Source organism: Grammomys surdaster, unplaced genomic scaffold, assembly GCF_004785775.1.
Source record: "Grammomys surdaster isolate TR1022 unplaced genomic scaffold, NIH_TR_1.0 208, whole genome shotgun sequence".
NCBI classification, from domain to species: Eukaryota; Metazoa; Chordata; class Mammalia; order Rodentia; family Muridae; genus Grammomys; species Grammomys surdaster.
In genome coordinates this window covers 8,844,599-8,868,706 of record NW_021604653.1, presented here as the reverse complement: position 1 = coordinate 8,868,706, position 24,108 = coordinate 8,844,599, and the positions used below count along the sequence as shown (strand labels likewise).

At 47.9% G+C, this 24,108-nt stretch overlaps 1 protein-coding gene across 2 annotated transcripts in view; it reads right to left on the bottom strand.

Annotated features, from left to right (window-relative positions):
• The window catches only part of Gli2 (GLI family zinc finger 2), a 216,380-nt gene that overhangs the window by 84,677 nt on the left and 107,595 nt on the right, over positions 1-24,108 (bottom strand). The window lies entirely within an intron of this gene.

The window sequence follows — 24,108 nt, the reverse complement described above, 5'->3', positions numbered from 1 at the left end:
AGAGAGAGAGAGAGAGAGAGAGAGAGAGAGAGAGAGAGAGAGAGAGAAAGAGAGAGCCAAATAAGTGTAAAACACAAAATAGGGCCCATACTAGGACTTTTTAGTCCCCTGATTTAAATACGACTTCAACTTCATTAAATATGAAATTGGTCAGTTCCCTAACTTAAATGCTCAAGTGGCCAAAGTCAGCTGTCAGCTGCTGGCACTAAAAACTCATGCAAAACCCAGAGAGGAACGAAGTCTCTAGAAGGTACGCTCAAAGGTAGCAGCCACCAATGACAGTGGCAGGAGCAGCCAGCACCTCCTGTTGCAGGAGAAAGGCATTCTGTTTTTTCACCCAACCCACCTGGGATCCTTAAACAAAACCTTCCTGCTACCCACAGGAGGAAGGTTGAGAAGTCAGACCTGAATTATAATTCAGTAGTGAGCACAGGTGAGAGACGAGTACTTGAGGGGTATCTCCATCTGCCCTTGCCTACCATGCATAATGCAGACATACAACAACACAAGTGCTTCACACAGTTTTAACCAGCACTTAAAGCTCCCAATGCTGAAACAGAGCTGGTGGTGGAGGAAATGATTTTTGAGCTCGCTGGCTGTGATGTGATCCTCCCCAGCCCAGAGGCTCTTTTAGGAATGTTGAGGGCTTATTAGAACAGGATCGTGCAAATGGAGTTTAACATGGTGAGCTAGACTCTACTGGTTTGCATCCACAAACTTCTAAATAGTAATTATGGGTTAGTGCGAGGTGGCAGCCCAGCCGTCAAGTGATGGCAAGCTTAGGTTCACACTGGGCTGAAGCCAAAGGCAGGTGAGTGGCTGGGTACCATGTGAACAGCTGTTTAGCCTGTGGGGCCTGGCTGGGATTTTGTATGTCAATCACCTACAAGCGCCTGCTAATGGCATCTGTTCCCAGGCACCAGCAGAGTCACCACCTTGGACCAGCCACTTGGCTCAACCTGGCAAGAAGCTTAGGTGCCTAGTAGGTCTCAGTATTTGCTCCAAGGCTCCAGTGCTCTGTGGAGAGCTCAGCCAATAATGTGCTTGCAAGCATAAGAACCCAGCGCCATCCCTAGAGCCCTAATATGAAAAGCCCTGATTGGGCCCTGCTTAGCCACTTCAGACACCTTCCTCAAGACTGACTGCTGGAATTTGATCCTTGGAAGCCACATGATACTGGAGAGAAGTGACTCCTGAAAGTTGTCTTCTGATGACTACATGATAGGCTTGGCATGTAAACACACATGCACGCGCGCACACAATTTACATTTTTATGTGTCTAAGTGTTTTACCTGTATGTATACACGTGTGTTATGAGTATGCCTGGCGTCCATGAAGGTCAGAAAGAGAAAATGGATCTCCCAAACTGGAGTTACAGACAGTTATGAGCCATTATTTACTGGGAACCAAAACTGGGTCCTCTGCAAAAGTAGCAAGTACTCTTCACTGCTGAGCTATGGTCCATCCCCAGAGAGGTGGAGACCAGGGCTCACTGGCCAGCAAGCCTAAGCTACTTAGTAAGCTCTAGGTCAAAGACATAGTGAGTCATTGGGGGGGGTGGGTTAGGGGGAAGAAAACAAACTCTGAGGGTGTTGTCTGACTTCTACACTCCCATTCATGGTGTGCATTCACACATATCCACACCCCACACCCCCCAAACCTGAGCCCCCAGCTACTCATCAACTCTATGATCTAAAGTGGCCCACCCTCTGTATCACATTGAGACCAATGACACCCAGCCTGATGCTCAGAACCTCAGGTGCCGGGTGTTTTTACAGTTCCCCAGGCAGCGACAGCCTGCCATGGAACATTTAAGCTAGGTGGAAGGGAAACTGATGCTTGAAAATCAAAGGTCTTGCCCTCCCTGGGCCAGGAAACAGACCTACCTCTAAAATAAATGCTAAGTCAAGGACCAGGCACGTAGTAGTACCCATGAACCACATGCAACACAAAGACACTCAGTGCCCCTTGGGGACTCCAAGGTGAAAATACAGGAATGAGCTTGTCAGGCTTCACACAGAAGAAAACTTACACTAAAACAAAGTCTATTAAACAAATTAAATTACTATTAAACAAAGTCTGGCTCTGAATTTGGGCTATCAGACAGGAATTTGAGAAATACATTTTATACTGTGGACAGAATGCGGTACTCTCCCTTTGTAGTATTGTGCTATGCCATACAGATTTTTCATAAATATCTTATTAGTGGGTTCACAGTATCTCCATCCAAAGCGGGGCATTAATTTATTTAAACCTTCACTCTTACTCAACCAAGTCCTTAAACACCATAACGTGATTTTACTACAGCCATGATTCTGCGCCGGCAGCTCCTCCGGACCTAATTATTTGTATAAAGCAATGGACTTCTCGTTAACGGCCATTACCAGCAGCAAGAAATTGCTACTGCACTTGGGCATGGTAGCATTAAGCACAGGCACATTTGCTTCCAGTGTGCACCCAGTAAATATCTGTGCTGAAGGAAGGCTGGGTGAGTGAGCCACGGTATTAGCAACACCTCCCCAGGCCCCTCCCCCTCTAGCTCTGCTTCTCTGAAGTCCATTATTCTTCCCTTTGTCACCCAGGCTCAGCCAGCACTTCAACTATCCATCTCAGTCTCAACAGTTTCTCCAAGATGTTAAAAACTAGAGTTCTGGTTTTCGAGACAGTCAATCTTGCATGTTTCCTGTGTGTCTTGTGCTGTCACTCCTGGCTTCTGTGGTGCTAAGGACTGAACACAAGGCTTCACGCATGCCAGGTGTACTGGTTGGTTTTGTGTGTCAACTTGACACAAGCTGGAGTTATCACAGAGAAAGGAGCCTCCCTTGAGGAAATGCCTCCATGAGATCCAGCTGTAAGGCATTTTCTCAATTAGTGATCAAGGGGGTAGGGCCCATTGTGGATGGTGCCATCCCTGGGCTGGTAGTCCTGGGTGCTATAAGAAAGCAAGCTGAGCAAGCCAGGGGAAGCAAGCCAGTAAGAATCATCCCTCCATGGCCTCTGTATCAGCTCCTGCTTCCTGACCTGCTTGAGTTCCAGTCCTGACTTCCTTTGGTGATGAACAGCAATGTGGAAAGTGTAAGCTGAATAAACCCTTTCCTTCCCAGCCTGCGTCTTGGTCATGATGTTTTGTGCAGGAATAGAAACCCTAAGACACCAGGTGAATACTCTACTGACTGTCTATCCCAGGCCTCATTGCTTTTCTGTATAAACTGCCTAATCCCTGGCATTCTGTAATAGCAGAAGAACAGTCATCCCTATTGCAAACAGATGAAGGGGCTGGAAAGATGGCTTAACAGTTAACAGTGTCTGCTGTCCTTCCAGAGGACATGGGTTCATTTCCTAGCACCCACACTGATGGCTCACAACTGTCCCTAACTCCAGCTCCAGGGGATCTGATTCCTTCTTCTAGGTACCTATATATACATACACATATACAAAAGTAAAAATGTAACCTTTTGAAAAAAAAAAAAGACAGACAAAGGGTCTGGGGATTTCACTCAGTCAGTAGATGTGGCATGGCATGCAGGAAGCCCTGGGTTCACTCCCCAGCAGCACATAAACCAGGAGTGGTGGCTTATACCTGTAATCTCAGAACGCAGGGGTCTGAGGGCAGCCTGGGCTACACAAGATTCTGATCAACCAGCCAAATGCACTGTCACATCTTGTTGGACTCTGTTCTACCCCAGTTCCTTGCCTTAGTCACCATGACTTTGTCCCATGGCTTAGTAACCATCAGGTAGAACTTCTGGCATAGCCATAGGTCACCCCATCCACACTGTCATGGAAACATAGTTTGGCTCTATGGTTATTTTGTGTTCTGTGGAGATTGGGAAGAATTCTCCCGAGAGTTATATGGTGACTGTATGGCTTAAATGAGAAATGTCCCCCACAGTCACATGTATCTGCCCAGCTGGTTACCTGTCAGTAGTGTTATTTGGGGAGGTTATAGAGCTTTAGGGAGGTGCAATTGTATTAGAGGAAGGATGTCCCTGGGAACAGGCTTCAAGAGTTAGCCTTGCCCCACTAGTCTGTTTCTTGGCATACGGATGAAATGTGATTGGCCAGCTTCTGGGTCCAACCACCTGCTGGCAGGCCTTCTCCAAAATTACAGACTCTAGTGGGACTGTAAGTCAAATACATGCTTTCTTTCATAAATAGCTATCAGTCATGGTATTTTATCACAACAACAGAAAAGAAACCAATACAGTGGTCAAAATAGCAAAGTATATAGGTAGTAATACAAACACAATACAAATACAAATAGAACTTGTGGGTGAACACAAGTACAGGCATATTTGTATATGTGTACACGTGTGGGGGGGGCAGGGGGCAGAGGCTGGCAGTCAGCCTTTGGAGTCTGTCTGCAGGCACCGCTCACCCTTTGTAAGACAGAGCCCGTGACTTTGACCTGGAGCTCCTATGGCTAGCCTGGCTGGCCACAGAGTGTGTGGCGTCCACCTGTCTCCACCTCCGCCCCGACTCCCAGTGCTAGAATTACAAGTGGACATCACCACTCCCAATTATTTAATGCGTGTGCTGGGAATCCAAGTCAGGTCCTCATGTTTGCACTGGGACCAGTTTACTGACTGAGCCATCTCCCCAGCCTCACGTGGAAGCATTCTGGCAAAAGAGGAGAGATGGAGCATGCAGGAGTCTGGACTGCGGATGGAGGGTAACCACCACTACCACATTGCTATGGCTACGAGCAAGGGCCTGGTCACCAGGATACACTGCATCCAATGTAGCATTTCCTGTAGACTCTTCCAAGCCCCTTCTTTCCCTGTCTGCTTCAGAACTATTTCTCCAACAAAAAGGATTTGGCTTCTTCAGCCCTCTCCATCAAGTATGACTCCAGACTTCTTACACCCAGGATGAGTCTCAGGCTCAGACTCCACCAGCCAAACTCAGGCTATGTGTGAGCGTCTCCTCGTGATATGGTCCACTCTTCCAAGCTGTGTGTTCACAACACATTTGGAAACATGCGAATCAACTAGAGATGCTGCTCCAGGGGCTACAGGTACTGCTGAGTTGATACAGTGTTTTCTTGGCATGGATGAAACTCTGGGTTGGATCCCCCATACCACAGAAAACAGGTATTCAAGGAGGGGAGGCAAAGGTTGGTAGTCATGACTATCCTTGACTGCATAATGGTTTTGAGACCAGCCTGTGCGAATTGAGACCCTGTCTCAATAGAAGGAAACAAAGTAGGGTGGGGAGATACTACTCCGTTTTCCACTCTTTCCAGGCACTGTGTATGGGGAGGTGTAATGGGTCCACTGGCCCAGCAGGTTCAAAGGTGGCTCCATGCCAGACACGGGCACTGCCAACAAGCTCCTAATCACTAAGAGTCTGGCAAGACCCAAGCTACTGGCTTCTTCACTTTATAGATGAAAAGACAAGTGGAAAATATCTAACCCTAACCCAGGTTAGCTCACACACCCTGGGCTACATTCCTATAGAAATGACTAGTGTTAGGCTGAAGGACCCAGAAGGAAATATCCCTGACACCAAGTCACTTGGAGGGCAGATCCTTGGCCTTGCGGAGGTTCTCAGCAAACCCAAACACCACCAGCCGTCTCACCATCAACATCTCTCATGCCGTTTCTTCTTTGGGACAAGAGCTGCCACCACATCCAGCTGTCGACAAACTATAGTCAGTGGGCCGCTGAAGCATCTTTCAAAACTGCCTGCATCCTCGGCAGCAGAGATGCCTCATTAGCGTGCTGTATTTCAGAACCGAGAAAACAATGCATGCCCAGAGGCCATAAACAAGTAGGACTGTTGCAGGTCACGGATGATAGATGCCATGGGTGGCTCAATGCAGGTTACAGGAGCAAGGCCTGCTGCTGGGCACATCTGTCTTCCCCAAATGCTGACACAGGGAGAAGTCCGCACAAGCTAGGCTCTCCACTCACTAGAGCCTCAGCAGCTCCTCACCCAAGCTCCAGAGGCCTTGCTCCTGGTGGGCACTTGGCAATGTTTTGTGATGACTTTCTAATATTCCAAACAGGTCCAGGAAACTTCCTGTTTGGAAAATAAAGTTTAGGGATTGAGGAGATGGGTCAGTGGGCAAGGTGCTTGAAGCATAAGCAGAAGACGAGTTCACACCCTCAGCATGCACATAAATGCCAGGCAGGAATGGCAGCACACTCGTAACCCTAACCCTTGGGAGGTGGAGACTCAGGATCCCTGGAACAAACTGGGTAGCCAGGCTAGCCAGATCGGCAAGCTGTAGGTTTAAGGGAGAGACCCTGTTTCAAGAAACAAAGTAGAGAATGACTGAAGAAAACACCCACTGTCAATGTCTGCCTTCCATGTGTACACACACATGTACACCCAGGCACACACCTGTATCTGCACACATGGGAATACATATACACACATGCTCTCTATACACATCCACACACATGAATGAATGGATGAAAGAAAAGAAAAAGAATGCTTCAAAACACACCAAACACATTTTGCAGAGGGCTAGCCAGCTAGTTGAGAAAACAAGCTAAGGCCAAGGCAAATAAACAGGCGCTCTGGTGCAGACCATATAACATCACAGACTGTGCTCTGTCGTCTACACAGTCCAGTTGCCACTGGGACTGAAGGCTGCATGCCGCTGGGAGCTGTCTTGGGAGGAGGAAGCAGGAGACAGTGGTTCCCTGTGGGCAAAGCTCTATATGTAAGCTCAACCCCCAGAGCAGACCTCAGACCTCGGACTACAGAGCACATTCCTGCTGTGGAAATCTGGCACTAGAACCTGCTGCGAGTCGAGCCTGCTACGGACTCCAGGGATGCAGGAGATTTGTCCTCCCCAACCACAGGAAAGACCCTGAAATTCTCTCAGTAAAGTGAACTGAATAGTGTGAACAACTGGCTGTTATGTTGGGGCCTTGTCCCAGAGATGGGGAGGGAAGGCCACATGTCTATGGATGTGGGTGTGGTCAGAGGAGGAGGCCCAAGGAGCCTGTGGTTACCAGAGGCATGCTCCTGGCCCAGCCTCGAGTAGGAACGTCAAAAACATCCTGTGGGCTTAATGAAAGAGTCTTTAGTGGTGTCTGAGGGTGTCTCAGTGTCTGTGAAGTCACTTTTTCTTATTTACTCTGTGTGTGTGTGTGTACATGCATGTGGTGTTTGTGGGGATTACACATGCATGTGGCATGCATGCACATGTGTATGTGTGTATGTGTGTATCTGTACATGCATGTGGTATGCGTGCACATGTGTATGTGTGTGTGTACATTGATGGATGAATGTAAGTCAGAGAACAATCTTGGATGTTGAGCAGATTCTTGAGATAGGGTCTCACTGCACTGGAGCTAGCTAATTCACCTCACAGGGAAGCACCTCCATCCCCAGTGTGGAGATGACAAGTGTGTGCCACAGTGTTCAGCTAAGGATCCCAAGTTGGGTCCATATACTGCAAGGCAAGCACTTTATTGGCTGAGCATCAACCCAGCCTTCAAAACGCTTTTTTCAAAAACTGGGACATTCTTGTCTTTTTCAACCTCTCTAGTGGACAAAGTAGGTGACCTGCCAGAGGTCCCCATCAACTGTCAGCAAAGTGTTTCAGCAGGCAAAGGTACTCAATCCTGACCTGAGTTCAATCCCCAGGACCCACATGGTGAAGCAAAGAACCAAGTCCGGTAAGTAGCATCTTACTTCACAAGTGCAATGTGGCATGGGTGTACCCCCACACACATACACCCATGAGCGCACTCACACGTGTGCACATATACACACATAAACACAACATAAAATAAGTATGTGTAATAAAAATATAATAAACAAGGCATTCATAGAGATCAGTTCGTTTGACAACAGGAAATTGAATTTAAGTTTTAAATGTCTCAATTTCGATTTCTAAAATGGTAAATATCAACAAACATGAACTGTTAAAACAAAGACTCCAGCCAGGCATGCTGGGTGAATTGTGTGGAGAATCCCAGCGCTCAGAAGGTGGAGACACAAATTCAAAGTCATCCTAGCTACATAAGGAGCTGAGCTCAGGTTCCACGACACTGTCAATACAAAGGAGTGGGGGGCAATCTCCCCAAACCCACTGACACTCTCAGTACTGTCCCGTGAGAAAGGTGCCCTGATCCTGAAGTTTGGAAATGCCACTGAAGGAGAGCTTTGACAAGCAGAGGCTTCTGGGGGGCAAGAGTAGAACACAATAGAATCTGACTCCCTTCTGGAAAAGGGAGAAGATGTGAGTGCCAGTCACCATATGTACGACACATATGGAGAGTAGATGGCAGGGGCATATGGGAAAACCTACTGGGCCTTTATGAGTGAGGGATTCCTGGACTTTGCTACTTATACTTGTGACTATTGCTGCCACAGGAAGGGCTGATGACTGTTCCCTTTAGCCAATACCACTCAGAGGAGCTTTCTGATAGGAGCGTTGCAGGCTGAGTGATCAAGGACACCAGCACATGTTTCACACTAGAAATGCTCTCTGATCATCAGTCCCTTTTAGAAGCAGGAGTCAAGCTACAGTGAGGCTGAGGTACACAGTCATGCAACAGCTAGGTGACACAGAAGCAAGACACTTTGTCTATCGCCAGAAAGCTGCACTCCTAGACTCTGTCTGTCTGTCTGTCTGGCATGAGAGAGGAGATGTGCTGGCTGGTCTTAATGTCAACTTAACACACAAACTACAGAGCTCTGAAAGGAAGAAATCTTAAATGAGAAAATGCTTCCACAAAATATGGCTGTAAGGCATTTCCTTATTTAGAGATTGATGGGGGAGGGCACCGTCCATTGTGGGTGGGTGGGGTCATCCCTGGGCTGGTGGCCCTGGGTTCTATAAGAAAGCAGGATGAGCAAGCCAGTAAGCAGCACCCCTCTGTGGCTTCTGCATCAGCTCCTGCCTCCAGGCTCCTGCCTTGTTTAAGTTCCTGTCCTGACTTCCTTTGGTGATGAAAAGCAATATGGACTTATAATCCAAATAACCCCTTTTGGCCTCAATTTGCCTTTTTTGGTGGTGGTGTTTCATCACAGCAATAGTCATCCTAACTAAGATGGGGGCTTGTGGTCCTCCACAGTGTAGCTGATGTATGCTGTGCACAGACTTTACCTGTCAGGAGCCCCAATACTATATGTAAGCTGAAGCCTCTGTGTCTATCTCTGGTCTGAGAAGGTGGCCAAGGGGCACAGCTACACAGCAGAAGGGCAATAAACATGTACCACACTTAAGAAGCCTACTGTGGGATGACACATTCCTCTCATGGGGCACACTCAAATCATTATCAAGTCTCCAGCTGTGGGGCTGGGATACAGCAGCCTGGAAGTGAGGTCCTGGCTATAGGACTGCTGAGGACAATTAAACCACGGTACATCAGCTCTGAGATCATGGCTCAGAAAGCCTGGAACAGGTACGTAACGAGCACAGGTGGTACCCCAGGAACCCACTGCTTCCTCTATCTCAGACCCCGGCCGTCAGCACACATCACTGACTCTGTAGCACAACAATAAACTTTGAACACAAGTCCCCCTGTAACCGGTGCAGGTGATTCCTGGCCTTTCTTGCCTCTGGCACAATGTGACGTTGTCATCATCATAGACAGACACTTTGGGGATTCCCCCCCACACACCTCAACAAGAGAAGGTCTGGAACCCTCAGCCTGTTTCCGAACTGGTGTGCTGGCTAGGGGAGTTAAGAAACATAATAAATGGGCCAGGCTCCTTTTGAAGCACCTAATTTGCAATAATATTGAAGTCTCCAACAATAACTCATTTACTCTTATAATAAATATATAAAAAAAGACAAATTGCTACATTGAACATGCATTTTCTTCACCGCGAGTAGCTGGTACCCCTGGGAGAAAGCCCTGTGCCGCTAACTAATAGTAAATCCTTTGAAAAACCATGTGTCACAATGATGGACAACCTGGGAAGGGATATTAAACAGATTTAGAGGTTAGCTACTCTAACAAGAACAAAAGACGTCCTTTGCAAACCCACACCTAGAGAGCACAGATCGGCCTGGGATTAGCACATATGGTCCAAAGCATCCACTAGAAAGAAAAGTTCTGTCTTGGGTGGGGTGTTGGCAGGCAAGGTGTCGGGACAGAGAAGTAAAGGGCATGGGCCAGAGGCGACCTGGGCATGTTCTCAAGTTCCAAGCCCCACCCTCCAAAACTGAAGGCATCTGTTTTGCTTGCTGAGCAGAGAAGCCTAGAGCATTGGCCATGGGGTCGGGGAAGGCAGGACTCCTGTGCAGGAACTTCTGCCATACCTCTACGTGTGAGCACACATGTGGAGACCAGAGCTTAACCTCAAGTGTCTTCCTCTATACTCTCAATCTTATGTTATTTTCTCCGAATTTACTTTTATTGCTGCATGTATATGTGCACGTGTGCCATATGTGTGCCATATGTGTGCAGCTATAGAATCCCCTGGAGCTGGAGTCACTAAGTTCTGAGCTGCCTGATGCAGCTGCTGGCAACCAAACTCCAGTCCTTCTGCATGAGCTGCAAGTGCTCTTAACAACTGAGCCATCTTTCAGCCTCACCATTCATTCATTCATTCATTCATTCATTCATTCATTCATTCATTCAATTTGAGACAGGGTCTCTCAATGTATCAGGAACTCATTAATTTGGCTAGACTGACTGGCTGGTCAGCAAGCCACACAGACTTGCCTACCTCTACCAAACAGTGCTGGGCTTACCGGCGCATCCTGCTATCTCTTATTTATTTATTTATTTATTTATTTATTTATTTATTTATTTATTTATGAAAGCTAGAGACAGGAACTAAGGTCCTCATGCTTGCATGGTATCCTGGTTAGTTTTTATTTTCAGTGTGATAAAGATTACAGTCATCTGGAAAAAAGGAACCTCAACTGAAAAATCTATCATATTAGCCTGTGGCCATGTCTATGAGCGAGTATCCTGACTGATGGTGATTGATGTGGGAAGGGCCAGCCCACTGTGGGCAGTGCCATCCCCAGGCAGGCTGAACACAAGCCAGTAAGCCTACCGACAAGCACCATTCCTCTATGGTTTCTGCCCTAACCTCCCTGAACAATACACTGTAACTTGTAAAATGAAACATGACCCTTCCTTCTCCAACTTGCCTTTATTCGGTGTTTAATCACAACAACAGTAAAGGAAGCTAGAACACACAGCAACACATTACCAGCTTAGCCAGCACAGCCTTTTGCCCTGTCTTTATGAGGAAGCCATGGTTTCGGCTGGGAGCCCAGTCCAGCCTTGGCTTGGATGTTTGAAGACAGTGCCTATGGACACCGCCACCCTGGCCAAGAGGAGCAAGTACTGAGTAGCAGACAACTGGTTTTATCATGCTGTTTTGCAGACCCACAAGCCCATGAGTCCTTTTCCAACTGGTTTGAGTCCTGGGATTCACTTGCCTCAAGCTGGGGATCTGAAGTTGACCCATGTCGTCTCTAGTTGATTCGACACCAATCTTGTCCTCACCAGTGACTGCCTAGACATCCATTTCTTGCCTGGGTTTTTGTGCAGGAATTTGGTTCTGAGTTGGCACCCCATAGTGCTCTTCTTAATTGAAGGTGGCTATCGATGTTCCAGGCAGAACTTCTGGCTGCCTGTGGGCTCTATATTTACAGTGTCTTATTGTCACAGGCAGGAAAGTTGAGGCCCTGGGTCTCAGTTCTGTGGATGTAGAAAATCACAAACACACAGGATGTGGGGAACAGTAGTTATGTCTCAGATACTTGGCTCTACCCAAGAGTCAGGATATATACCCTGGTAGGAAGAAGGCTGCCACATGCCATAGCTACTTGAAGGACCAAGACAAATTAGCATCACCCGGAGGGATTCTAACACCCACTCAGTCTCCCCACAGTGTCAAAGGCTGTTGACTCTACAACCTTTGTTCCGAAGACAAGCCAGTACTGTGTCTACAGATTCAGATGTGAGTCAGTGTGACCAATGAAGCTCAAGGATAGTGGGCACCATCAAAGCCTGGATTTGATTTAGACTCCCAGTTTCCCACAAGCTCTGGGACAAGTTACTGTGTTCTCATGGGACTTAATTTCTCTACTGGCAAAATGGGGTTGCTGACTAGATGCTCAACAGGATTTCTGTAAGGGCTTCTTGCCATTCATTCATTCATTCATTGAAAGAAATGTTTCCTTTTAGACAAATGCTACATGAAGATGATACCCATTCAGCCTTGGATACTCCAGGGGAGCAATGCTGGATTCACATGATTTTTTTTTTCATTAAAAACTTTAGTGTCTACAGAAACAATTAAACTTGAGAGCTGTGTGTGTGCGCTTTCTGAATTTGTGCATGTGTGCATGTGTGTGTGCCTTTATGGAGGCTATAGATCATGCTGTCTTTTTTTTATGTTTTGAGACAGGGTCTCTCATTGAATCTGGAGCTCAGTGGTTCAGGTTTAGGTAGGCTGATCAGTCAACAAACTCTCATGTGTCTGTCTCCACCTCCCTAGTGCTGGGAGCACAGGTCCACGCTGCTGGCCATTTTAGGTGGGTCTTAGGGATCTGAACTTGGGTTGTCATCCTTACACAGTAAGTACCTTACTAACTGAGCTACCTTCGTAGCTTAGACTTGAGGGATTTGGACTCTAACTCTCTTATATCTTTGGCAGACTCCTTTAAAGTTTATCCCTAGCTGTGTGAGGTGGTGCACATCTTTAGTCCCACCACTCAGGAGGCTGAGGCAGGCGCATCTCAAAGAGTTCTGAAGCAAGGTATGTTCTAGGTCAGTCCCTGATACATGGAGAGACCCTATCTCAATAACAAACTAAACACAAAAATCAAATCCCACCGCCCGCAAATACCACATAAATATAAGTATCTATTGCCACATGTTAGCTCATCAACTATTTTCAAAATCAAAATACTTATATTAGTATGTCTGCATGTGGGTATGTGAACAGGAGTGCAGGCACCCACGGAGACCTGAAAAGGACACAGAACCCCCTGGAGCTGAAGTACAGGCAGTTAGTTGTGAGCCACCCAAAGTGGGTCCCCTGCAAGAGCAGTGGTGCAATCTTTACACATGATAGAAACATAAAAACTTTCCCACACTGTCTAGAAAGAGGCATGAAATACTATGGGACTGAGAAACAGCTGTGAGACCCTATAGTCTAGAGCCCTGGGAGGGGGGGCGTGTGTCCCCTTAGGGCATGGTTTTGCTGGTATAGTCTTCCTTTCTTAAGTAGCCCAAGCTGTTCCCTACCTCTGTGTCCAGAATACAAATACAAAAATTTTCTTTTACTGCTGCTTTATGGCTCCAGGGCTGCCGACTGTTTCCTCACAGGCTCCCAGCAGCTTACATCTAGAAAGCTTTCTACAGTTTAAGCAACACACCTCGGTGATGGATGGAGAGTTTTGCAACTGCTATCAGTTTACTATTTTAACCCATCTATCATAAATCAAGAAGAGGGATGCTGGGCCCAACTGGAGGGCGTAACTTTCACTCATTACCTAGGAAGATTATAGCCATTTCATCAAATCCATTATCTAGAGAAAGGATCTTATTGGCGGGGGCCAGCAAAATTCATTTCATGCTTCAAAAGTTTGTGATGGGACCGGCTAAGGGGAGAGGGAGTTTAAAAAAAAAAAACTAAATTGTTTAGAAGGTGTACCACCATGATTTGTTTAAAAACCACAAACTGCCAAGACAGAGCTATGTTCATGATACCAAGTAGCAGTTTGTTCTCAACTGTGGCCCCAGGGACCAGTCCCTGACCACAGACCTCTCCAGTCACACCAACATTCAGACCCCTCCCAACCTCCACGACAGCTCAATGACTCTCATCAGTTCTGGGCCTGGAAATGGTACCTTTGCAGCCTCCCATCTTTTCCCAGCTTGGCTCTCCTAGCCCTGTTACCCACACAAACACTTGGTTATATCCTTTCCTTAAGGATAAAGGTCCCAAGCCTGCTGGTCTCTAATGTCATGTCTAATGCTCCCTGCCAGGGTCTGGGGACAGTGAGCATTGCTGCCTCCTCCTGGAGTTGGCATCTTCCTTACGTACCTCTGTCTAGGACCTTTATGTGTGACCATCCCAGATCTCACTCCCACTTCCCCCGTCTGCTACCTAGGCTTCCAGGCAGCCTTCCCCATCCTTTTTCCTTCTCCCAGACATAACCTGACTTGGTTTAACTCACACCAGGAAGGCCTAACCTCCTTACCTAGCTGTATTTCTGAATGTCCTACAGAATCAAGATGGGTGGATAGGTGACCCCCACCACCCCTGCTTGCCCACCCCACAACACATGAGTTTCCCACTGCACCTGGAAACAACTCAGAAGAGCTATATTAGACTAGCTATATGAGCATATACTTCCCAAAGGATCAAGACAGCCTCCACTCAGTACCCTCGGGGCTCTGAAGGCAGGGCTGGGAGGTACCTTCTGAAAGCCCAAAGAGGAAACTCAAAAGGATGTTAAAAAGAATCTCCTCATTTTTTTTCTAAGTCTCTAGAACATTCCTTCGCCAATGTGACTCTGTTTCTTTTTCTCTGAAATTGAACTTTCTTCCCAATTCATTCCTCATGCGCAGACAGCACTGTCCCTGGGGAAACTCGGTTTTAACGCACATGTTTTTTTAAGGAACTTGGAGCCGTGGCTCAGTGCAGACAATAAAGATTCCTGCCTGCAAGGCCTCCTGGCTGCTCAGACCACCAGAGGATTGAGGTGGCAAAGTTGCAATGCTTAGAAGACAGGCTCTTCCGGGGCTCAGAAGGTTCAAAGTTCTCCCCAGCATCCTCAGAGTTCAAGGGGTGTGGGATGCAGTGGGGGTGTGGAACCCTGTCTATTGGCCTCCACATCTCTCCTAGACACCTTTGGCCAGAGTCACATAACTTTCCTGTTTCAGGTTTCTCTTTGGAGCCTCATACTCTCCCTCAAAATCTGTCTGCTAGGATTTTTCCTTCCTCTGCAGCCTCCATCCCTAACTCCAGTGCACTTGGCCCACACCGCTCTCCCTGCCTCAGGGGCTGGGTAGCTTACACAATTCTTCCTGCCTCAGGAGCTGGCTTCAGACTTGAAGTGCACCAGGCCCAGACAAAGAGGCAGAGACTGAGTTGCATGCCAAACCTGTACAAACACAGCAACTGCCTCCTCACTTACACTTGAATGGTCTCAAGAAAAACTGTCCTTCTCCTTCTGCTTACCCAGCATGGTTGGGATATGGCCAGGGAGATTGGCAATGAGCCAGCAAGGGACATTGAGCAGGCATGGCCACTCTGCAGCAGTGACTTTCAGAGGCCTGGGAGGCCGCTGGAGAACTTGAAGCATTCGCAGGTCCCATCAGAGGACACTCTGCAGGCAGGACCTGGTCTCAGCACTGCTGGGGCAGCCTGCATTCCTCCCACTGTGTGAGCCTCTGCAGGCTAGTTTCCAGCAGGGGAAATGATTCCTGAAACAGAAGCTGAGCAAGTATCAAAAAATAGGAGGTAGGAAGAGAGAGGTTCAAACTCTTGACTTTGAAGGGGGGTTGGGGAATCTGGGCGTGACCTTAGGAGATACTAGAGACAGAAAGCCTACTGGATAAGGGGAAATTGAACCCAAGAAAAGAGAGTGACTTATCTCAGATGCACAGCAAGGTTGTAGAAGATACAGGACAGGCCAAAGGTTCTGACTTGTGTATGTACGCGTGTACAGGTATATGTAGATGTGTGTGTACATGGAGAGCACAGGTTCACGCCAGATGTCTTCTTATTTATTTTATTTCTATGTGTGTCTGTTTGGGGGATACACACACAGATACAGGTACTCTTGAACAATCAGAAAAAGGCACCAGACCCCTGGATCAGACCCCAGCAGTTGTGAGCTGCCCTGCGCTGTGCTGGGACCCCAGGTCTTTTGCAAGAGGAACACATAACTCCTAACCGCTGAGCCACCTCCCCAGCCCTTCTCTACTTTATTATTGAGGCAGGGTTTCACACTAAACCTGGAACTTGGCATTTTGGCTGGAGTGGCTGACCAGAGATCTCCCTGCCGTCGCCTTCCCAGGACTAGGAGTTCAAGGCTATCCTGTTCTACATGTCGTAGTCGATTCACCATTTTTTATAACAATGATTTTCTTTTCCTTTTTGACACAGTGTCTCTTATGACTCAGATTGGTCTCAAATTCAATATGCCTTGAGCTCCTGATCTTCCTGCCTCCACCTCTGAAATGGTAGGATGAACAGCATGTACCATCATGCCTGGCTCACCAGTGACATTTTTGTATCTTCTTTCCCATTCCACCTCAAGGAATCAAAAATATGAAGGGAAAAAAAAAAAAAACAGCAGCCAGAAGTTCAGTAGGTAAAGATGCTTACTGACAAGTCTGAGGACCTGAGTTCAATCCCCAGAACCCACCCAGACGTCAAAGAAAACCAACTCCCATAAGTTGTCCTCTAACCTATATATACACACACACACACACACCCTAAAGACATTAAATAAATAAATAAATAAATAAATATATAAATGTTTCATCAAAGCTATGAAAATTAGTTTATCCTAAAAAAAGAAAAATACAATTAACATAAATCTGAGATGCTAGAGAGTGACCCCTGGGCAGGAAGGGAAGGAGGTAGGGACTGACCAGGAGTAGGATAGCCAAGAGTCAGCTGCCTCTCTTCTTACCCTTAAGTCTTGACCCGTACTGTCCTGTCCAAGCCTTTTTTTTAGAGATCCTTGACTCCAATCCTCACGTGAAGACCTCTGACTATGGCCAACTCTGACCCCTATCTGTGGGACATTCTACCACACACTCCTCCAGGATCTCTAAAACAAGACACGCATCCTACAAAGTGAGCAGGGCCCCTTTGTAAGCCACAAAAGTAGCTGGGACTCTGTGAGGATGGCTCAGTCAGTAATGTGCCATGCCTTGCAAGCATGAGGAACTGAGTGTGAGAACGCAGGTTGAAAGAAAACTGCCAGGCATGGTGGGACACTCTTGTAATCTCAGTTCTGGGGAAGTGGAGACGCGATCGTCCCTGAGGCTCCCTGGCCAGCCAGCTTACGGAAATCACTGAGTTCTAGGAAAGTGAAAGAGCCTGTCTTAAAAACAAACAAGAAAACAAAAACATGGTGGTAGAAAGCTATTGAGTAAAGCACTTGATATTAACCTCTGATTTCTTCACACACATGCATATACCCACACGTAACATGTAACACACACAAACACATACATACACAAACACATGGACACACAGACACAGGACATGCACAGGGACACACACATTGACACACATATACATGGGTACACATATATAGTCACACAGATACACAAATACACATACCCATACATGTAGACACACACAGACACACCACACACACACACACACACACACACATGGACACACACAGAAACATGCAGATACACACATGAACACCCACATGGCCACACATAGACAGAGACGCACATGCATACATATGGATACACACAGAGAGACACACATAAGAACACATACACACACAGTAAGGGGAGACTTGTGGCCATCTCTCAAAAGGAGCAGAAAAGCTGCTCTATCAATACCAAATACGCCTCCAGCGTAGTTCAGGGTGTACTGCCTGAAGCACAAGGCTGTGGGCTAGAAATAGCCTGCTTGGCCACCATCCTGTGCCTTCTTTGACAAGAACATCTGGGTTCCAGAGAGGAGTCTGATCCCTGACACAGTCGGAGCCACACATACAGGACCTAGAGCAATGCTAGGCCCTGGAACCTGGGCAGGGGCTCCTGGTCACCACACAGCAGCAGCTGGAGCATGAGTGACTCACAGAAGCCCCCAGGGCAAATCAGGTGGAGAGACAGCCAAGCCAGACACCTTGCCAGGGCTGTGGGGTTGCAAAGAGGTCAAGGGGTCTGCTTTGGTTTGTTACAGGAAAACCTCAACTCCAAAGTACCCAGCTCAGCAAAACGAAGGAGCAGATCCCTTCTTGGGTGGCTCAGCTTAGAATGACATGGCAGAGCCGCAGAAAGAAAACAAGAGATGGCAAGCAAATCCTCCAACCTCACAGGGGGAGTGAGGCCCCTCTGGGAAAGAGGCTGACAGGTCAGGAGCCTCAGCCCTTTCCCTTGGGATGGAGCATGTGACAATGGGGGAGGTGCACACAGACATATATGTACAGGCCCAGCAAACATCCACACAGCAGCTTCCCCCAGGGAAACCCAGCTCCATGCAAGGTGCATGATGACCAGAAGTCTGACTTTCACTTATCTGGTGCACACCCACCATAACACTTATATAGAGTTCCTTAGGAAACATCGGGGTCAGAAGGAGGTTTTACAGAATGGCAAGGGGCCACTGAGATGGCTCAGAGGATAGAGGCACTATCGGGTAAGCCTAGGGACCTGAGTTCCATTCCCAGGACCCACGTGATGGAAGGAAAGAAATGACCCCTACAAGTGGTCCTCTGGCCTCCACATTCACCATGGTACATGTGTGCTCTACCACATAAATAACAAATAAATATAATGTTTAAAAAGGAAGGTAGGTTCCCCACCCTCACCCTGACGTTCCACAGTAAGGGCTCTCAGTTGAGGGCCTGTCAGTCTCAGGGATGTGCCTTCTCAGAATGTTCGCAGCTAGGTCAGGCCCTGCATACAGCACCGACTCTGAGCTAGCTGTCTTTGGACAGGCTTGAAAAGAGCTAAACCAGATCCAATTCCCATCTAGGTAAGCAGCATGGAAGCCACCCTCCAGGATGGCTGTTCTGAGTCCCACCACTGGGCCCCGAAACACCCACATTCTACACAGGACAGGAATCTTCAGCCTGAAGCTGGTGAATGGATCTAGCATAGTCTTTGGTCCTGGAGACATGGAACAAAGTAAGTGTCCCAGGAGGACCGCTGCAGCCAAGAGCGTCCTCACACCAGCCCTCAGACGGTCTCCCTTTACACCTAAAACCCTCTCTGCTGCCATCAAAGCCCAAGGAATAACGTCCAGGTCTAAAGACTGCTGCAGTTGAGGCCTATCTGCCCCATACACAGGCCATTTCACTCCCAAACTGGCTTCCTCTCTCATTTTTAGAAGCCCACAAGTACACCATCCTTCCCAGCCTGGTCCTGCCCATCACTGGGCTCCATCCTCCCCCAGGCCACACCTTTTCTTGGCTCCCCTTCTCAGACTCTCCCTCCCATGTGAACACACATACATGTACATGTGCTATATACAGTCACACAAATAATATGTGCCAGTCATTATGCAGACAAGACACATGAGTATTTGGGTACCACAATAAACTAGATTTTGTTCAAGCCATGTCCAGGTATAAAGTGACTATAATGAGAAACGTGACCAAAGGGGTCAGGTGAGGACATTGCCAGGAAGGAGGAGGCACTGACTGGGTCAGATAGTCCTTGGTTAGAGCAGATGTAGGCACTCTCTAGAACGAGGTGGGCTGCGGGCACTGGAAGCAGCCGGTTAGGCAGAGAAATATTCAGAACCTGTACTCAAGGGAACTCAGCGCAAGTCTTTACTTCCAGGGCTCTCACAGGCTCCAAAACAATCAACAGGGCCACATCTCCTTACTGCCCAAGGCAAGAAGAACCCTTTATTTTTAACAAGGTTAAGTTACAAGTGGCCTAAGCTGCATCCTCCAATAGACCAACATTTTAATCTAGGAATCCTACAAAGCAGATAATTTTAACATAGTTGGAAGCCCAAGGCTCAAATTTTCTCAGAGTTGGTATTTTTTTTTTTTTAAAGGCAGAGCCACAGCAGCCACAGGGCTGCCCCAGGCTACACTCCCAGCTTAAGGTGGTGACACGGAGTTGGGGGGGGGGGTTTGCTTCCCTCCGTATGGAATCAGAGAGGAAAGAAAATGTACCTTCATGTTCCTAAAGAGCCAGAAACAGTTTACAATAAAAAATAGTTTACAGCACACTTCCTCAGCTTGAGTGAGGTGTCTGCTTGGCCAGACAGCAACCTTCTCTGAACTGAGCCAGCTTCTGTTCCACTGGACTGCTGAAAAAAGTTCCTTGGGCTGGCAAGGTGGCACCAAGGGTAGAAAGGCATTTGTTGACAAGCCTCATGACCTGAGCTGGATCTCCAGGACCCATGTAGTAGAAGGAGAGATCTCTCTGTCTCCATCTGTCTGTCTGTCCTTCTGCCTCTCCCTCTTCTTCCCTCCCTTCCTGTGTCCCCCCCCCCCCCTTTCTTCCTTGAGACACACACAATTGCACCTGTGTACTAAGTACAGAATGATACACAGGAATCTGCATAGTGTACAGATTAGGATACAAGGATGCTTGGAATCACACCTGTGTGTGTGTGTGTGTGTGCGCGTGCGTGCGTGCGTGCCTGTCTGTCTGTCTGTGTGCATGTGGAGATGAGAATTTGCTACCAGGTGTCTTATTTCGTCAGCTATTTTTTTAGACAGTATCTCTCACTGAATCTGGAGCTCTCCAATTGGCTAGACTGGCCAGTCTTCCTGTCTTCTGCTCTCTGCTGTAGGATTACAGGCAGCACCGCCACATCTGGCTTTTTATGTGGACGCTGGGGATCCGAACTCAGGCCTTTATGCTTGACTAGCAGGCTCTTTACCCACTGAGTCGGCTCTCTAGCTCTACATTTTTTTTTTTTAACTAAACTGTGCAGCTCTCGAGTATGAACTCTGTAGATGTCATGGCTGGTGTCTCGATGTCCAAAGGTTGCATGCCCCTGTAGCAGGTCACAGGGCCCCTGCCTGCCTAGGCCAGGTGTCTTCTTCAGCTTGTCTGTTCCCATCGGGAAGCGAGAGAAATTAAAGACTTGCACATGGAGAAAGCGTCACCCCTTCCTTGGCGGCTGCACACTTCTGTGTCCCTCCTCCCCATCTGGGGTGACTCACCCCTCAGATGTATAATGAATCAGGCACTTGCTCATTATCGTCTTCATTGAAATCTGCCGAGCGCCTGCAGATACGTCCCCGCGCAGCTCTGCATTTCCCGTTGGTCAGGTGGTAATGAATCCAGGAGAAGAGCCAGCAAGCGCAAAGCCCAGTGCTTACTGAGCAGGCAGGAAGCCACCTTTCCTCAGCAGGTGGCCCCTGGCCTGCAGGTCTAGCAGAGAGAGGCCTTTTTCATCTGTTTTAACAAAGGGGCTTGGCTCAGCAGGCCTAGGCCTGGGGAGGTCAGGAAGGCAGGAGGAAGGTCCCAGCTTTGAGAAACTCATTCTTGCTGTGACAGTCAGAAAGAACCACTACATCCAAACACCTAACAAGCACAGTCTAGACTCACTTCAGTATTTTCTTTTTGTTTGAAAGAGTGAGCGAAAGTGGCTGGGTAAATTGCTTGCCCTGCCCTGAAAGTACAAGGAAGTGAGTTTGGATCCCCAGAACCCAAAGAAAGCCAGATGTGGCAATGCACATCTGTTTCCCAGTGTTCTTATAGCAAGATGGGAAGCAGAAACAAGAGAGCCCGCAGAGGCCATTGTGCTGGCATACACAGCGATGGAAGAGAGGCGCCAGGGAAGGAAGGCCCAGCCAAGAGCAATGTCCCAACAGGCACCTCCACCAGGAGCCTGCCAGGCTTCACCCAACAGACACTGCACTGCTTGTTCAGTACCAAGTTGCAAGAGGACAGACAGCCCTTGATGGAATTTCAGCTTTTCCCTCAGTCTTTCTGGACTCTCATAAATGAATACGGAGGGAGGCCTCCCTAATGGGGAAGCCCTAACCCCGTGCTTGCACAATAACGGACACTTGTGATAAGACTTGCTCCTTTAAAGGTCTGGCAGTAACGCCTCAGCCTCATCAGCATGCTCTTTGATCTAGCCCTCCGCCACCCTCACAGTTGTATGCAGGTGTGTTAGAGGAAGCCCTGGTGAGCTACCTGAATGTCTCAATCCCGTGGGCAGCTAGACTAATTCCTAGCACGGGTGAAGTACAGTGATCCAGGTAGCTGAGCCTGACTCATTCTTCACTTCATTAAGTCCATCTGTGCTGCCCCTCACAGCCCCACAGCCTTCCACAGCTCCCTGATGACAGAGAAGCCAGAACCATGCTCCCATAATGGGTCTGGCCTGCACAGTGCTTTTCCACACAGAGGGCTCCTTCAGAGTAAGCGACGGACCACCAAGTCCTTCATGCACCTTTAACCAACAGGCGCCTGAAATGCTCTTCTCGGGGAGGGAAGTCCTATGAGCTTCTGCCATTATCCATCAAGCCAGCCACTTCTCCTGAAGTGGTTTCTGATAGCAGCCAAGCCACCTTGGCTACTACTGCTGAGGGGTGACTCTCAGGATGCTAACTGTCTAGGGCAGTGGTTCTCAGCCTTCCTAATGCTGCAACCCTTTAATACAGTTCCTCACGCTGTGGTGACCCACCAACCATAAAATTATTTCATTGCTACTTTATAACTGCAATTTTGCTACTGTTATGAATAGTAATGTAAATATCTGGTATGCAGGATATCTGATATGCGACCCCAAGAAAGTGTTGGCCCAGAGATTGAGAACCACTGCTCTAGTGACTCTCGGAGCTTCTGAAATGGGGACTGGCAGCCAGCTTGAGTACAGGCAGCTTTGGAGCCTGAATTGAGCCTACTTCAGAAGTGACAACAACACAGAGAAAGGGAGTCTGGAGATGCAGAAGAAAGGTCCCGTGTTAGGTAAGTTAGGAACTGATGGACTCCAGGAGCAGACAAGATGAGGCAAAGAGTGTCTCTGTGAGTTTGGTACTGTTTGCACAAGTGCTACAAAGTCGATACACTTGACATTACTATTAAGTTTACTTTTGTTTATAATCACTGTCTGATGGGACAAGGCATGTGATATGCACTGTGGAGGTCACAGGAGGCCACAGGACAGGTCTTTGGAGTTTTCTCTCTAACCCTTAGGTGGTTCTGGAAACAGAGGTCAGGCCATCGGGCTTGCTGGATGTATTTTCCCTGGGCTGTGATGTGTGCTTTCTGTGTTTTCCCTGCTGAGCCATGTGGCTGGCCCAGCTCTTTATTTTTTCTTTCTTTCTTTCTTTCTTTCTTTCTTTCTTTCTTTCTTTCTTTCTTTCTTTCTTTCTTTGGTTTTTCGAGACAGGGTTTCTCTGTGTAGCCCTGGCTGTCCTGGAACTCACTCTGTAGACCAGGCTGGCCTCGAACTCAGAAATCCACCTGCCTCTGCCTCCCAAGTGCTGGGATTAAAGGCCTGTGCCACCACTGCCCGGCCAGCTCTTTCTAAAGACAAGGTCTCAACCCATAGCCCTGCCTGACCTGGAACTCACCATATAGCCCAGTTTGGCCTCAAACTTTCAGCAATCCCTCTCTCCTGCCTCAGCACCCAAGTGCTGGGATGACAGATACGCTCCTTACGAAAGGGGGTTTTATTACATTTATTCATTTGGAAGGGGTGTGAATATCGTGGAGGAACACAGAGGTCAGAGGACACTTGCAGTCTCCCTCCTACCATACGGATCCTAGGACTCTCATTTAGGTTCTTGGGCTTGGCAGCAAGTGCCATTACCTACTGAGCCAGTGACACTACTAAACTAGTGACAGAGGACTCGCCTGTCGGCGAGGGCACTGTAAGGCAGAGCTGTAATCATTCAACACAGCTTTCTTGTTCCAGAATCCCTTCTACAAGGGAAAGAGCCAGTGTGGATGCCTGTGACATCACAAGACAGGAAGGAGACAGCAGGCAGATCTGAATGCAGAGCCCCAGCCTGTGCCAAAGCCCCTGACATCTCTCACCCATTCTTGGTTATTTGGGGTATCCAGACAAGAGTCACCAGAATCAGAGCCCTGGACACTTTCCTTCAGAAGACTACTTCAGAAAGTCCTGAGCTGGGATGTAGCTCAGTTGGTAGTGGTGTCTGCCTAAAAGGAAGCCCTAAGTTCAGTCTTATGAACCAGACATAACCATGCATGCTTGTATTCTCAACACTCAAGGGTTTGGGGAAGGAGGATCAGAAGTTCATCCTTAGTTAAGAATTTGGAGCCAACCTTGGCTACATGAGACAATCAAGGGGGCAGAAGGGATATCTTCTTAATGAATATAGAATATAATTCTATCACTTGGGAAGTAGAATCAGGAGAATCAGAAGTTCAAGGTCATCTTTGGCTACAGTTTTGAGTCCACTCAAGGCTATGTAAGACGAAATGAGAGGAGGGGAGTGGGGAGGAGAGGGGAGGAGAGAGGAGGAGAGGGCAGGAGAGGGGAGGAGAGGGGAGGAGAGAGGAGGAG